This window comes from Hemicordylus capensis, chromosome 3, assembly GCF_027244095.1.
Source record: "Hemicordylus capensis ecotype Gifberg chromosome 3, rHemCap1.1.pri, whole genome shotgun sequence".
Classification (NCBI taxonomy): Eukaryota; Metazoa; Chordata; class Lepidosauria; order Squamata; family Cordylidae; genus Hemicordylus; species Hemicordylus capensis.
The window spans coordinates 197,543,041-197,558,616 of record NC_069659.1 but is presented as its reverse complement, the minus strand read 5'-3'; the positions used below and the strand labels follow the sequence as shown (position 1 = coordinate 197,558,616).

The following is a 15,576-nucleotide window of genomic DNA, read 5'->3' as shown; positions in this document are numbered from 1 at the left end:
GGCTCACCTAGGAAGTGGGAGAGACATGTGACCATCCTTGTGAGTGATTAGTCATTATAGCTAATGGCATCTCCATATTTAAAGGCAGCTGAATGCCAGTATTGGGGAGGCAACAGCAAGAAAGAAATTTGGCCTTCAAGCCATATTGTGAGAAAGCTTTCCCCCACCTCACTTTGGGAAATCCTGGCTTCCTATAGAAGCAAGAGAATCTACACAGGTGCAGGCACCGCCACTTGATGCCGGGAAGAAATCAGTATCTGGTTGTATCAAACAGCAGCGTCATGCAGAGACTGAACTGGTGCAAAAGCTGGCTAGCAGATGGTGATACACACCCCTCAAATTTCACACATCTTTATGAAGCCAGAGTTCCTGACACAGCAAAAGAGTGCAAGGTTAAGGAGTTTTTAAACAGTAAACACATCCTAGAATGCAATCAAGGTTAAAGTTCCAACTCATGTGAATTCCACAAAATAGCACCCTTTAATTTTATTTATTTATTTATTCAATTTTTCTACCACCTTTCCAAAAATGGCAGAGAATGAATGAATGAATGAATGAATGAATAAATAAATAAATAAATAAATTGGATCCCTGTCCCCAAAGGGCTCACAATCTTTTGTTTTATGTTTCCTCTGATGAGCCACCACCACACCCACACCTCTCCAGATTCCTCTTTGTCTGCCTCTGGTTGGCCACTGTGGAGAGAAGAATGCTGGGCTCAGGGGCGTATCTAGGGGTAGGGCAGGCAGGCTCTTACTTTGCTTCTTGTGATAAGTGAGTTAAATGTGATGTCTTGCTAATATGGCTATTAATGGTGAATTTGTCTTTGAATCAATGTGAAATCCTTAATATTAAGGCCCACTGGGAGTTTCTTGCTCTCTTTCTCTCATTTTAACTGTCTTTCTGAAAGACTAGAATATATTCCAAGCAGTGACACAGTTTACTCTGCATATCCTTTAATTATTTACAGAGTATCTAGGAAAAGTCAAATTCTCCATTTATTTTTAAAACTTATATAATGGTGATGCTACAATACATAGTAGAGAATTAGACAGGCACTTCTGTTTAGTTTTCCAAGTACACCTCCACATAGTATTTGGGTATTTCATGAGCCCCAGCATACTGAAATTTGTAGTTTTCCAGCATTTTTTGGTCTGGCTAAGTCCACTGCTAAAATAGTTTTTGAAATATTAAAAGATTAACGAGCCTGACTTGTATTTTTCAGCTGATATTATGGTAAAATTATCTCAAAGATGGGTGTCAGATGCTTGGACAGGGGGTGCAATTTCAGTGTTTGCCCTAGGCGCTATTTTCCCTAGATATGCCTCTGGCTGGGCTAGATGGACCCTTGGTCTGATTTAGAAAAACTCCTGTTCTTTTTTACCCTGTTGGGGGAAAGAGATGGGGTTCCCATATTTACCACTTTCATGAGTGAAAAAGCAGAGGAGGAAGAGTTGCTGGGGAAAAGAGATGGAGTTCCCATATGTACTACTTTACTGAGTGAAAAAGCAGAGGGGAAAGAGTTAAGCAGTGTAAGGCTGATTTTGATCTCGAAAAGAGTTAAGTAGGATAAAGCAACTTCTCACTGTCTGCCCTTCCCCCATATCACAGTCTGCCAAGATACCCACAGAGTTCTGTGTAATGTGTAGTTTGAACTTCATAGTATCAATTATCTCCCCACCTCCTTGAAAACTGAAAAACAGCAAAACTTAAGTTGAACTTGATTCAAACATAATTCCAACAGGTGAAACAACACAGTAGTAACTCAAAATCTGTACTGTGGGACTTGTTTTGAGAATTCCAGTGGCCAAGTCCACTGAATATTTCCTACCCCATTGATAATAAGAATATTTAAAATTTATCATATGTAGATGATACAGAGTGGATATCTTGGAACAGATTGGGCTGCAGTGCCTCCTTCAGTCTTTTGGTTTGTACTGTAAATGTGAAGGCATGCAATCTCACTGCCAAAAGATTAATATAAATGTAAACACTGTTGGAAGCTTAATGGAGAGGAAGTTGAACAAGTGAAGACATTTAGATATCTTGGAGTGGTGTTCTCAAAAACTCAAAGCTGGGCACATTACACAAATTTGCAAAGGAGCAAGCTTCTAAAACACTCTTTGCTATCCCACATCCTTAGAGTCACTAAGGGCAGTCACCTGGTAGCTCCAGCTTTGGAGTTATATAAAAATAAACTTATTCCACAATTCCATTATAGAGCCCAAGTTTGGGTTGCAGGAAATGTAAAATCCTTAGAAATGGTTCAAAACAGGTTTTAAAATATTTTTGTGCTTTCTTCTTCTGTCCATTCTGACTTCTGCAGAGCTAAACTGGCTACAACAATATTACAAACAGTGGTACATAAACTGTTGTTAAATGATTGACTGAAGTTTATCTTCAGTGATCCCTCCAAATTTTGTCTGAAGAAATGAGAGTCCTGGAAGGGCTTTGTAAGTTTGTATCATTTTTAGTGATGTCATTAGGTTTCCCTGAACCTTATAAGAGTGTGGAGAAAGTGTGTGCAAAAAAGTTACTTGGGCAGTGTTTGTTGGACTTATTTCTTTAAATTGATATAGCAGTGATACCTCTAAGACAGATCCACTCTACAGAATGTTTTTGTGTGTTTGTCTTAGCAAATTATTTCAAGGAAATTCAGAACCATAGAACTAGCATAGCTTTTACTAATGTTCAGCTAAATTTGATGCCATCAAGCCGTTCTAGAAGGAAGACGTGAAAAACAGTCTTATTTTGAGCATATCTGTTCCTGTGCTTCTAAATCTATATAAAATACTGTACATATCGTTATGCAATGCCCATTATAGAAAAGACAAAGGGAATTATACTTGGGACATATTTTGTAAAAACATATGGGTTCACCTTTAAATCTAGAGATTTATCTGTTGTGTGGACAAAACAACTATGTATATAAAAATGGTTCAATTTTTAGCTGCTGAAGAAAATTTCTGGAAGAAAATGCTGTATCTTGAGAGATTTCTGAAAGATAAGTTGTGCAATTTTTTCCTCTGAAATTTTTAACTGGGTTTATCTAACCTTTTGTTTAAGTGCTGTATTTTGATATCGTTTGGATTTTTATTGCTTTTTTGTGTGTTCATTAGCTCTTATTTTATCTTGCTATTTTGCCAAAGTTAGTTGACTGTTTGCAAATGAAACATAACTAAACAGCCTCCCGGCAATATCATAAGTATCTTCTTTATAAGCCGCTTGGGAAAACATTATCACAAAAGAACTTGTCTCCATCACTTGCACATATGTCAGTACATGGTAGGTTGTAGGCCAGGCATTTGCAGAGTGGACAGTATTTTAAAGAAAGGATTATTGGTCTTACCTTTGAAGGGTTCTTTCCCCCCTGTAACTGAAGCTCATCAGTGTGGGATCAGTCATTGAGCATGCTCGAGACAAGCTGGAAATTATTAAATGGTAGTTCCTCTCGCTAGAGGGCGCCATTCCCAGTTCCGGGACTGAAGCGAAGAGTGGTGCAACAGGTTGAGGCCCTGCTAAAAAATATCAACTCAAACAACAAAAAGGTGAAGAATGAACTCTCCAACAAAAAGAGGAAAGGGCCAGAAAAAAGAAAGGTATGAGAAAGAAAGGTGAAAGATACAATAACCCTGGAAGCTGGGTCCTCCCAAAAAATGACCTAGCCCTTTCAACTATATACAGCCCTGGTATCCTGATAAAAAAACATCCGGGATGGCCTGATGAGCTCCAGTTACAGGGGAAAAGAACCCTTCACAGGTAAGACCAATGTTCCTTTTCCCCCTGTACTGGAGCTCATCATTGTGGGACATGCCCAAGCAGTATCCCCAAAGATCTGGGGAGGGTAGAATGTTTTAGACCACCTGTTGCAGGACCCTACAGCCAAAGGCTGCCTGAGAAGAAGCAAAAGAAGGGATCTTATAATGACTGATAAAAGGAGTGGCCGAACTCCACGTTGCCACCCTGCAAATATCTGCCAACGGTGCTTGGGTAGAGAAGGCTGCAGATGCCGCAGCGCTACGGGTGAAGTGGGCCATAATACCCGACGGGGGAGGCAAGTTCTGAGACTCATATGCAATCCTAATGCAGGCCCTAATCCAGGCTGCCAAAGACGATTCTGACACCTTCTGACCTAGATTATGAGATGAAAAAGATACAAAAAGGGCATCAGACTGTTGTGCCCTTAGTGCATCGGATATAGAAACGCAAGGCGCACTGGACATCCAGCTTGTGCCAGAGCTTCCCTTTGGGATGAGAAGGATTGAGACAGAAGGAGGGTAAGATGACATCTTGGGAGCGATGGAAAACCGTATTTACCTTAGGCAAAAAGGTCGGGTCCAATTGCAGAATAGCCTCAACAGTCTGGAAGATGCACAGCTCCTTAGGAACTGACAGAGCCCCTAGTTCCGACACCCTATGGGCTGACGTGATGGCCACCAAGAAAAGGTCTTATAGGAAAGAATCTTCAGAGGAATGGAACTCAGGAGCTCGAAGGGTGGCAAGGTGAGGGCATCCAGCACCTTGTTGAGGTTCCATGAGGGAAAACGAGGCACTGGTGGTGGAGCCAGATTGGAGGCTCCCCCTAGGAAACAAAATTTATGAGGTTGCAAGGACTGTGTCCCTGGATCCAAGATATCCAGAACTGAAGCCAAGGTGGAGAATTGTCTTTTCAGAGTAGATGGTTTCAAACGTAAATCCAGACCGGATTAGAGGAAAGCCAGGACTTCAGGAACCCCTGCAGAAATAGGATTAATGGTCTTCTTACGGGCCCACCTGGAGAATGCTGCCCAGGTGGCTTGGTAGATGCGTTGAATAGCCAGGTGGCGGGAGGCTAAGATGGTATCCAGGACCTGGTGCAAATAACCCTCATTGCTTAGCTTGCGGCGCTCAATCTCTATGTGCAAAGTTGGAGCCAGCTGGGATCAGGATGAACAATGGGCTGACATGCCACAAAGCAGGGGAGAGATGATGGAAATTATCTTGGTCTTCCTTTCTGTAGGAAGTGTTACCATCGCTGGAATGGTGTGAAAAACCGCTCCTAGGTGCTGAAGTGACTGCGAGGGAAGAAGGTGACTCTTGTCCCGATTCACAATGAAGCCATGGTCTCTCAGACATTCCAGCATGAGCTGCACGTGTTCCTGGGCTACTGTGAAGGATGAAGCCCTGATGAGGAGGTTGTCAAGATACAGATAAATACACACACCCCTGAAGGCAGAGGTGAGCTGTGGGTGCTGCCATAACTTCCGTGAACACTGGTGGGACTGAAGCTAGGCCATTATGGTATTAGTAATGGTGATTGTTGTAGAAGAAGTGGAGGAATTTCCTGTGCTCCAGGAGGATAGGGATACGGAGATATGCCTCTGAAAGGTCCACTGACACAAAGAAGTCATTTGGAAGAACTGCCTGCTTGATGGACCAAAGGGACTCCATCCAGAACTTCTGCTTCTTGATGAATCTGTTGAGATGTTTGAGGTTTAGGAGCGCTGTCCAGGATCTATCCTTCTTGGGCAGGAAAAGTAGTGAGTTAGCCAGGAAAAGTAGTGAGTTAACTCCTGAACATCTTAGCATCCAAGGAACGGGTTCGATCGCTCGAGTCTGGAGAAGATGTTGAATTGCCTTGGTCATCAGAAGATGTTTTTCTATCTGTCGGGAGCGTAGGGTAGCATGGAAGAAATCATGAGGGAAGAGAGACAGATCTAGTGAATAACCTTTGGTTAGCGTGTCCAAAACCCATTGATCCTTGGTCATGGACAACCACATGAGGGAGAACTGTTGAAGTCTGCCCCCTATAGGCAGGTAGTCATTGTCGCTTATTATATTGGGTAGTTGTGCTGGTGGCTCTATTGCCCTGTGGTCTCAAAGAGCCTCTGCCTCGTGGCCTCCACTGGTACCCTCCAGCGCCTCTAAAGTTTGTTTGCCTGGTGTCTCCAGAGCGAAAGGAACGCAGATTGTGAAATTGTCTTTGATTATGAAAGGAGCTACCTGGGTTGCAATAACCTCTGCAGGGTAATCCCTCCCGGCATAGCCTTCTTTTTATCTTTGGTCTCCACTAGAACAGGATCTAGGGAGGGGCCAAAAAGATTAGTACCCGAGTATGGAGAGGACTCCTGGGTTCCCGAGGGAATTTGGAGGGCCTTAGCCCAGAATCTGAGCCCGATGAGGACATTAGCAGCCACCTCTTGCAAACCGCCCATGCTCCTATAAGGGTATCACCTCCATCCTAGGACTAGAATCTGGGGAGGATGAAGAAAGGTGTCTATTAAGCCTCTTAGGGCAGCCAGAGGCCTCAGGAGGAGGCTGCATTTGAAGCTGGGCAATTAGAGGCAGGGACTCTCTGGCAAAAAAGTGTTTCAACCACACAGCCACATCGGGTGTAAAGGGTAGGGGAGTCAGCCCCATCAAAGGGGAAGAGACATTACCTGAAGGCCCCCTAGCCTGTGTAGACAGGCAGTCTGCACAGCGCCATCCCGAGAGGCTTCTCCCTGCTCCTCCAAGTCCTCAAGCTCATTTGTTTTGCCCTTCATTGGTCGGCTAGGGTGGTGTGCGGGGGGACTGCACTGGCCAACTGGTTTCCCCTTGACCACAACCACAGGGGATGGCATTCTAATGGATGCCATAGAATCACCCACTGGGTGCTGGTCGTCCTTCCCCTTCTTTGCTCTATGCTCCTTTGTACATGGCTTAGAGTGCTTGCATACAGCTTGAATAAGCAGCCATTCGCTCAGCTGCACTGACTCAGAAAGTTTTTAAGCCTTTTTGAGCTTACTTCCATTCCCCTCTTTAATATGCTTGCTTCTTCTGGGCACCTTGCAAGGTTACGGGAGGAGGATTGGGATGGGCGCCACCGCCAGGGCGGGAAAGGCTCCGGCCATACCAGGAGCTGCCAGTGTGGATGGGATGGGCTACACCGCTTCTTTAGCTTGATCGGGGGCAACAGACCCCTCAGAAAGAGAGCCCCCAAGCAGTTCTTTGGCATGGGCAATCTCCATAGAGGAGTCAACATGCCTAGTAAAGCCCAGACTGAAAAGAAGAAAACAATAAAACCAAAAGTAAAATCACCAGTCAGCCAATTTGAATAAATAAATAACAGTTTAAGATGTTTGCAAAGGCAAAATCAATGGTATATCGGCAGATTCCTTCCAGCCCTTGCACACTTAGGTAAAAAGAGCAGGAAAGGAAGAAGTTTTAGAAGCAAAAATCCAAATTCCAGCAGAGCTAAACTCTCAGTGTGTGAGTCTCAAGCAGACAGGACTGGAATTGGGGATGCCGCCCTCTAGCGAGAGGAACTACTGTTTAATAATTTCCAGCCTGTCTTGGGCATGCTCAGTGACTGATCCCACACTGATGAGCTCCAGTACAGGTGGAAAATTTCAAGATCTGTAAGCTTGCATCTAGTGTCTGTGACAATATGACAGAGCATTTGGCTACAATGGAACAATATAATCTCTTGGAAGAAACTGAACAATTCAACTTGCTGGAACAAGAAGGAAGTCAACATTCCACCATAACATGAAAGTGGCTGAGTGTTTGCTACTCTTTATTTAGTGAAATCAAATAGAGTTTATTTCAGTCGTGCCATTAACGAAATGACAAATACTAGGTTTGAATATCAAACCTAAGTTAAAAAAGAAAAATCATGAATCCAATCAAGTTGTTCAGCAGTTAAATTTCAAAAAATACATAATACGATATCAAATTGAATTAAACTTAATACAATTTGGCCTCTCTCAAACTATTTATTAGAAATGGCAAAACTGGTGACTGGCTGTTGAAAAACAAACTTACCAGAATCTGACTGAAGTCTTCACTGCAAAGCTGCAGCAGAAATATTGGAACAATAATGAAGTTCAGCTAACATACATACATACACTACAGAGTCCATTAAAAATATATCACTGCGACAAGAGCGCCCAGGATGTTTTAACAACACACTACAAAACCAGTGATAGTACCAGTATCTCAAACATTATGCTGTCACACATTAAAAAAACAGTTCACTAAGTATGAAGCACATCGTTGTTGAAAGGACTTTATTGTTTGTATGATGAAATGAAGTGGTTGCCACACACGATTCCTTTGATTTGATTCAGAGTACACAAGAGGAGGCTAATACTAAGATCATCTTGCAAGCCATTAGTGCAAAGGAGGCAGCTGTTATTAGATCTCTTATATTTACACAAGACATGCAATCATGGTTAAAGAATTAAGCAGGATCGCTGAGCCCTGTGGGACTGACAGAAGCCAGAATTTCAGGCAGTTCTGGTCAAACCACTGTGGTTAAACCGCAGAGACACAAGTTTTGGGAGGTATAAAAATAAAAATATGTTGAATAAATAAATAAAATAAAAAATTAGCCAGGTTAGATAACCAGAATCTGGTTTCAGAATAGATTCCAGAATGGTGCTAAAAACCCAGGTGCTCTCCCCCCACCCCTGTGTTCTGTCTGTAAAAAGGAGGAAAATATTATTCAGAAATAAGAACGTGTTTTATAGCTTATGAAAATACTTTTCCAATGACACCTTACATAACGAAATTGGCCCAATAATTATTGAGATGAGGTTTACTAATGAGACACTGCATTCTGATGTCATCACAGAGGTGGTGCCACTTTCACATGTAGCACATGAAAATTCTTCATCTAGAGAGGCTTTTGAATCAGAGAAAGCAATTTGTTTAAAGATTTCACTAACTTTGCCATGAAATTACATATGCTCCCTGAATAATGTGTTACTCAGAAATGTCCCACCATGACTAGTTGTCACAAATGGTAGATGAAGAGTTTTTGCAACGTTTTATGGACACGCCTCATCTACAAGGCTGAATGAAGCGACAGAATGGATTGAATCGCCACCAACGGGAGCATTTTAAATACTCTCCTAGGTTAAAAAAGTTCCTGCAAGCAGAAAACGAGCCCAGCAAGGAGTAGCCTGTACCAGAAATGTTCTCCTTGCTGCACTGGCTTTTTACTTGAGTGGAATTGTTTTTCACATGGGAAAGTAATCAATAATGGCACCCCACTACCTGCAGCCTGAAAGTGTTTCGTCCATTCAACCATTCCGAAACTCTACTTCCACTGGACGTGTATACCACACCCGACTGAATGAACTACTAGAGAATGAAGTCGAAAAAGATCCTATCCCAGGGTGCAGAAACAATAGCATGAAAAAGAACCGGAGTCGACGCTCCCCAACAGCACCCTGTCCTTCGTTGCCTTCCAACCCATTTCGGACAGGCTGGCGATAATAAGGCTGAGCGTCCTCCTGCATCGCGTGTGTTGTCGCGAGATTTAGCCTCTCCTTCCCCTTGACTGCCCATTCCTCGGCAGAAGAAGAGCTCTCGCTAGGCGGGCGTGTCCTCGAGAAAAGGTCTGAAGGGCTGTGCAGCCTCACTCACGTCTAAGTTATCGCGAGAGGCGGTTGCCTTGGCTCCCTGTAGCTGTAGTAGTAGCGAGAGCCCGGGTGGGGGAGGAGGAAAAACCCGACGAGGATACGATGCTCTTGAGAGCTGTGTGTGCCTGAGGGGCATTGGGCGGGCGGGCGGGCTGGTCGGTAAGTTGGCGACCTGTTAACGGCTTGAAACAGACCGCGCCAGGCCCCCTTGGGGGTTGGTCGGATTCTGAACCTGGGCACCTATCCCAAAGAGGGGCGCTTCCCTATCCCGCCTCAAAGGGGGAGTCACCTGAAACGCGGGTTGGGGGGGAGCGGAGCGGGGCGGGGGGAGTCGGAGGAGACCTTGGCTTTGTGAAGGGCATGGGAGGCGGGAAGGTAGGAATCTCTCTCTCTTTCTCCCACCTCTGCGCACATTTTGGGTATGAACATCCCGCTCCTTCTTCCCTGTTGTTTCCGGGCGTCCCTTATATTTTCTGTTTCCTCCCCCCGCCACCCCCGTCCCGGTATTTTAACTGCTACTGACCTGGAATCTATCAGCACATTTGATTTTGTTAATGTAAGGCTTAAATGGGACTGTCGGGTTCTGTCACGCTACAGGTGTTAAAATTAGAACAGCCTAGTTAGGGAAATACGAGGTAGTATGATCACCAAAACCAAGCTTAAAAGTCTAACTTGTGTGTCTGTGTGTGTGTGTGTGTGTTTGAAATAAGCTTTCATGGGCTAGAGCCTATTTGCGTCACGAAATGAATGAAGCGTTACCCTCCTCTGGCAAATGTGGTACAGGCAAAAAGAAAAAGAAAAGCACACTGCTAATTATTGTTAATGTGAGTGCATTACTCTGGTTTTGTTGTGCATACACCTGGGCTTTGCAGACGTACTAGTACTGCTGCATGTACACACAATAACACTTGATCTGTTAGCTTTTCACGTGTCACAAGTCTCTTTGAAAGGATATTTCCTTGGCTGTATTCTGAAGGATCTTTCTTCTTTCCATTCCACTCATGTTCCTTCTTCCCCGCACTGTGTTGTATTGCTAGAAACTCCAGGTAATCTTTAGAGAATTGTATAATTTATGAATCACAAATCAAGGCTGAAATTCTGCTGACATTCATTTGTGTGTAAGGACTTCTTGATTCCCCCCCACATATGTGGTACACAAATGAGGTTGTAATATATATATTTAAAATACTGCATATATGCTTCTTACTATTGGATTTGTAAAGTAGTTTAATACATTCTGTTACATTTCCAGGCTTTATGCTTAGCTTGGTGGGTTTTTGTTTGTTTTTTGCTTTTATGATATGTGTATGAGGCCAGTGGTGGAGCACACTGAATGGTATGATGTCTGTGTGGGTACAATGGTATTGGATAGTGAACCATGTAGATTAGAGTGATGAGTAAGGCCAGGGTTTCTACAGATATCGTATGCGGATACTGGCTTACATTCAGCCTAGCGCAATGATGTTGTGCAAAGAAAGGAAATATGTTCCAGACTAGTTTTTGTGCTAGCAGAAGGTATTAAGTTGCACAATGCTTTGTGCAACAGGTTACACAGCAGGTTACCACAACCTTGTAGGTGACCAGAGATCTTCCATCAGAAGTTGTACAATGTTGCAGAGTACTACAACTTTGCACAGCTCCACAAATTCAATGCTCTCTCTAATTTTTTTCATCTGTGAGCGGAATAAATTTTGTTCTTGGTGGCAGTATCAAGGCAGTGTGTGCGTACCTGCATTCAGAGTGGGGCCTTCCTGATTTAACCTGAGCAGTATCTAAAATTAGCTGAGCGGAGATTTTTAAAAGTGTAAGTGTGTGCACATGTGCACGCCTTAGAGGGAACACTGGTCTGGCTGTCGGCCACTAGCAGTGTTCTAATAAAATGAGACAGGTATGTTTGAAATTAGAAGCGTTCATCGTGCACTGTGGCAGTTGTTAACAAATTGTTCTGTCAATCACTAGGGTTCCTTAGAAATGTATTGGGGTTTTCTCATTGAGAAGATCATTAATGACAACTAAGCTTCTCTGAAGGGCAAACTGTCCTGCCACTACCAAGTTCACCTGAAGTTTGTAGTTGCAGGAAGGTGTTGAATGTGTTCTCAGTTTACATAAGTGAATCCCAACAAGCTTTCCGGAAGCCCTCCATAAACCATGGATGGGTATGCTCTAAAATAAGCCCTACAATCCTCCTGCAATATGCTTTCAGCATACAGGTTGATGTGGAAAAGAATAAAGGTAAAGTTGTGCCTTCGAGTCGGTGTTGACTCCTGGCGACCACAGAGCCATGTGGTGTTCTTTGGTAGAATACAGGAGGGGTTTACCATTGCTGTCAGGATTAACCCTGATTGGGCATGATGGTTCTATGAAATCTCCAGATTTAGAAGTAATGTGAGTCTGGATACCACTTGCTGGGGAATAACAACAGAGTTGGGCTGGTTGTGTGCTTCCCAGATGCATCTAATTGGCTACCATTGGGAACAGGATGCTGAACTTGTTGAACTTTTAGTTGGTTCTAGCATAGCTGTTAGCAAGTAACTTCTGTTCTATGGAGTTGGAGTAAGGATATTTTCTGGAGACATTTTGTTATCACAAGAACTCACCCCAGTCATTTTCAAGAATGTATTGTAAGCGTTGTGTGTTTTAGGCTTTAACGCAAGTGATTGGGGTGGCTTTCTGAGTAATGGTGAAGAATGAGAAGCACATGTGCAAGAATCCTTTCAGAGCTAAAAGAGAAGGGAAATCGGAGCATGTATGAGATGACACATATGAGGCTGGGATCAAGGTGCAGCATTTGGAAGGAAGTAGGATGACTAGTGTGTGAAGATTTTTGATTTACATATGTCAAAATATTTTTGTACATGACTTGCAAAGCTGCTGAATAGACTGTTAACATCCTTTTATAGTACAGCTGTAGAATGAAATCAGCACTGGTGTAGGTGGATTCACTTCTGTTTGCGGATATGTCTGCTCTTGCAGTTCTCACAAGTTCAAGCAAAGAGGGGGTGGTGTAATACATGCTGAACTACAAATTATGGTATTTGAGCACCAGATTTTTTTCTTGGGATGTGTCCAAATTCCAGGTGAAGCCACTGAATCACACTCCCTTTCTGGGTTTGGCTGTAGGAAAGCAAGTTTCATTTCCCTCACAATGTTTCTTGACATATTGACTTCTGAGAAGAGACAGCAGTTTGGCTTTGAAAGAACAAACTGTAGCTCAAAGATCCCCATATCTTGTTGCATCACAAAGCAGGCCCCAGGTTTTCTTCAGATCAATTTTTGAACTCCTATTCAAATCGTTCCACTGATGTGGGGCTGCTGAAAGGGGAAGCTTTTGCTCTTCTTTAGAATGAAGTCTCCTGCTTCCTATTGGCTTCACACTGATGAACCAGTGAGTGATGACCCGTTCAGTGAGTCATGACCCACTCGCAGAGAAGTGCTGGATTTTGCTATGTGGTGCAGGATCTTGGAGCCTTTCCTCACCAGTAAGTCTACTAAATAATTCTAGTGCTGCTGTTTGCACATGTGAACTACATACATGCATGTGTACAAAGGGCAGGGCAGGAACTTACCAGGACAAGCAGAAAGTTTGTCCCTCCCTCCTACTTCTAGGAAGCTGGCTTGTGTGCCCATGTTCTCAGGAATGTTGTACTAGTGGGTGACATGTCGCTGTTCCTAAGACAGTGAAGACCCTGATTTCATAAATGTATTAGTTTTTAGGGAAGTTCTGTTCATTTATTGTAATATGTCATTATACAAGAATCAGCTACTTTAAAAAGCAAATCTTATGGGGGGGGACAAGTTATTACAAATATTTTAGATCATGATGCCAGAAGAATACACAAATCTCTATGATGGTCCACAGTAGTCCATAACATTCTATTTAGCCTTTGTATGCACTATTAGTGCTTGGGCAAGAAATTTGGCTGCCCTGATTGTGATGTACTTTACAGCATCCTTTTGCAAAAAAAGCAACATCTGTAGGGAAGATCAGATGTTTAACAACTGATTGCTGTGCTCTAGTGTGCAATCAGTTCCTGGCATACTAGATTGCAAAGGCTGGTTGTGTATATAAGCATTCATCTCACACAAAGCATGTTACCAACTTGCATTGTAATAACTATGCTGAAATTGGTTCCTGGTTCCCAGGTCCTTATTTGATGCAAAGAGCTGCATAAGCAGCCTGAAGGACAAACTCAGTTTTCACCCCATTGTACCCAAATAAGCTTTGGGCTATCCCGTATCATACATCCTCTCATTGGAAGGCTTTTCTTTTAGAGATACATAAGTATTCAGACTCGAAAAGTATTTTTCAGCAAAATGCTTTGGGGATTATGAATAAGGAACTGGGGGTTTTATATACCAAAACAAGCCTTGGGGACCACCCATCCCTATGATCAGGAGATGGTTCCCTACAAGATGCCCTAGTGTTGGATTCAGTGCAACACTTCCTTTTTGCATGAGACACTGCCAAATACACTGTGCCCAGTCCAGTACTTTCCAAAAAAACTGGTGCTGTGCACCCCCACCCCCAATGAACTTTGGGAAACCGGAACCTACCCCCATGACCAGGAGACTCTCCCCTATGAGATGCTTCAGTCTCCTGACTGGCCCACTGCTTTGTTTCTGCACAAGACACTACCAGACACACTGTTCCCAGTCAAATAATGTCCAATATTACACCCTGATTTCCTTATTCACCAGTATGTTTGTCATCATGGATGTTTGGCCATGTCTTGTACAAAAAGAAATCACTGGCTTGGGCAAAGTGGTTAGGCATCTTGTCAGGGACAGTCTCCTGGTAGTAGGATGCATTGTTTTAACAATAGATAGCCTATTGTTACTTTGTGCATTTGAAGTGTCTTCTGCAAGAACAAACTCTTGGGATATATGTAATCCTAGGTGGCAACACATAAGGGACTGCCTAGTGCTGATGTGGCTGTATGATTTGAGGTGTCCCCAAGCATTTTGTGGGATGCACACCATCTCTTCCTTATACTTCTCTAAATATATTGGTTTATTAGATTAGGGACAGTGGATTGGATGATATCTTTTGCAAAATTTGGGATGACTCAAAGCTTACTGTAGAGTATTCTGCACCAATTCCTTATTCTTTTATACATATATGGGGCAGTACTGGACTAGGAAAGTGTGTTGGGCAGTGTCTTGTGCGAAAACAATTATTAGATTGCACACAATACTAGGATATCTTTATGGGATTCTCTCCTGGTGTATGATGTTTGTGTTGGGATTATTTTGTTGTGCACAGCACCAGCTCCTCCTCCTTCTATACATATATTGGATATTACTGGATTGAAGCCTGTGCACTTGACAATGTCTTGAGCAAAGACAAAGCATTTGACTGGTCATGATGGTAGAACTAAGTGCCTTGCAGGGGACCATCTCCTGGTCCAATGGGTATATAATTTGGGATGGCCCAAGGCTCATTTTTGAGTATAAAACAACCACATCCTTATTCATAAGTCTTGCCCAGGGGCATCATGTGACAGCATTTTGTGGAAAAACAACACCATGGCCCAGACTGAAGCTTGTGTATCTCAAAGAAGATAGTTTTTCAGTGACGGTGTATGCTATGGGGTAGCTGAAAGTTTATTTTGGGGTGCAATGGATTGAAAACCTAGCTTGTTATTTAGGCTGCTTATGTGGCTGTTTCTCTCTGTGTTGGATGGAAACTAGAAATAAATAACCCGCTTTGCATTGTACTGGTGCAAATGTGGCTGCCTTATACATATTATTCAAGGTATTAGGCCTTGGATTTGGAAGTAACCATTCACCTGTTGCTTGCGGTTTACGTATTGCCTCCTGTTGGATAAATACAGATATTATTTTAAAAATTGATGGAATTGGCTTTTTTCTCTTTTTCTTCCAATCTTTCAGGGTGTCATATAACTGTCATCTATGGGCAGTCAGGGAATAACTTTTGTGAATTTATTTGGGACAGTTGATCACCTGAGGAATTCCAGTTGCTTCACTTTATACAAAAACTCTAAGAAATAGGCCCTTTTGTCTCTTTCAGAATACAGTGGATCTGGTTTTCCTGTTGGTTTATTGCAACCTGTCCTTCTTGCGAATTATTATGGCTGTTCTGTAATCAAGGATTAGAGCCCTAAAAATAAACCAAAACAATGCTCTTAAAAGTTTGCAGGCACTATACCCTTTTTGCTGTGAACAC

The 15,576-nt window shown here is 42.9% G+C and overlaps 1 protein-coding gene across 3 annotated transcripts in view; it reads left to right on the top strand.

The window, feature by feature from the left end:
• The first annotated feature begins 9,336 nt into the window (after nucleotides 1-9,336).
• USP54 (ubiquitin specific peptidase 54) overlaps nucleotides 9,337-15,576 on the top strand; it is a 188,222-nt gene continuing 181,982 nt past the window's right edge. Inside the window, exon 1 of one of the 3 annotated variants that reach the window (XM_053306831.1) lies at nucleotides 9,337-9,365. The gene's annotated coding sequence lies outside the window, so the exon portion shown is untranslated. Of the gene's footprint in view, nucleotides 9,366-9,742; nucleotides 9,765-15,576 lie in introns of those variants that run through there. The other 2 variants (XM_053306834.1, XM_053306833.1) reach the window with 2 other exon arrangements.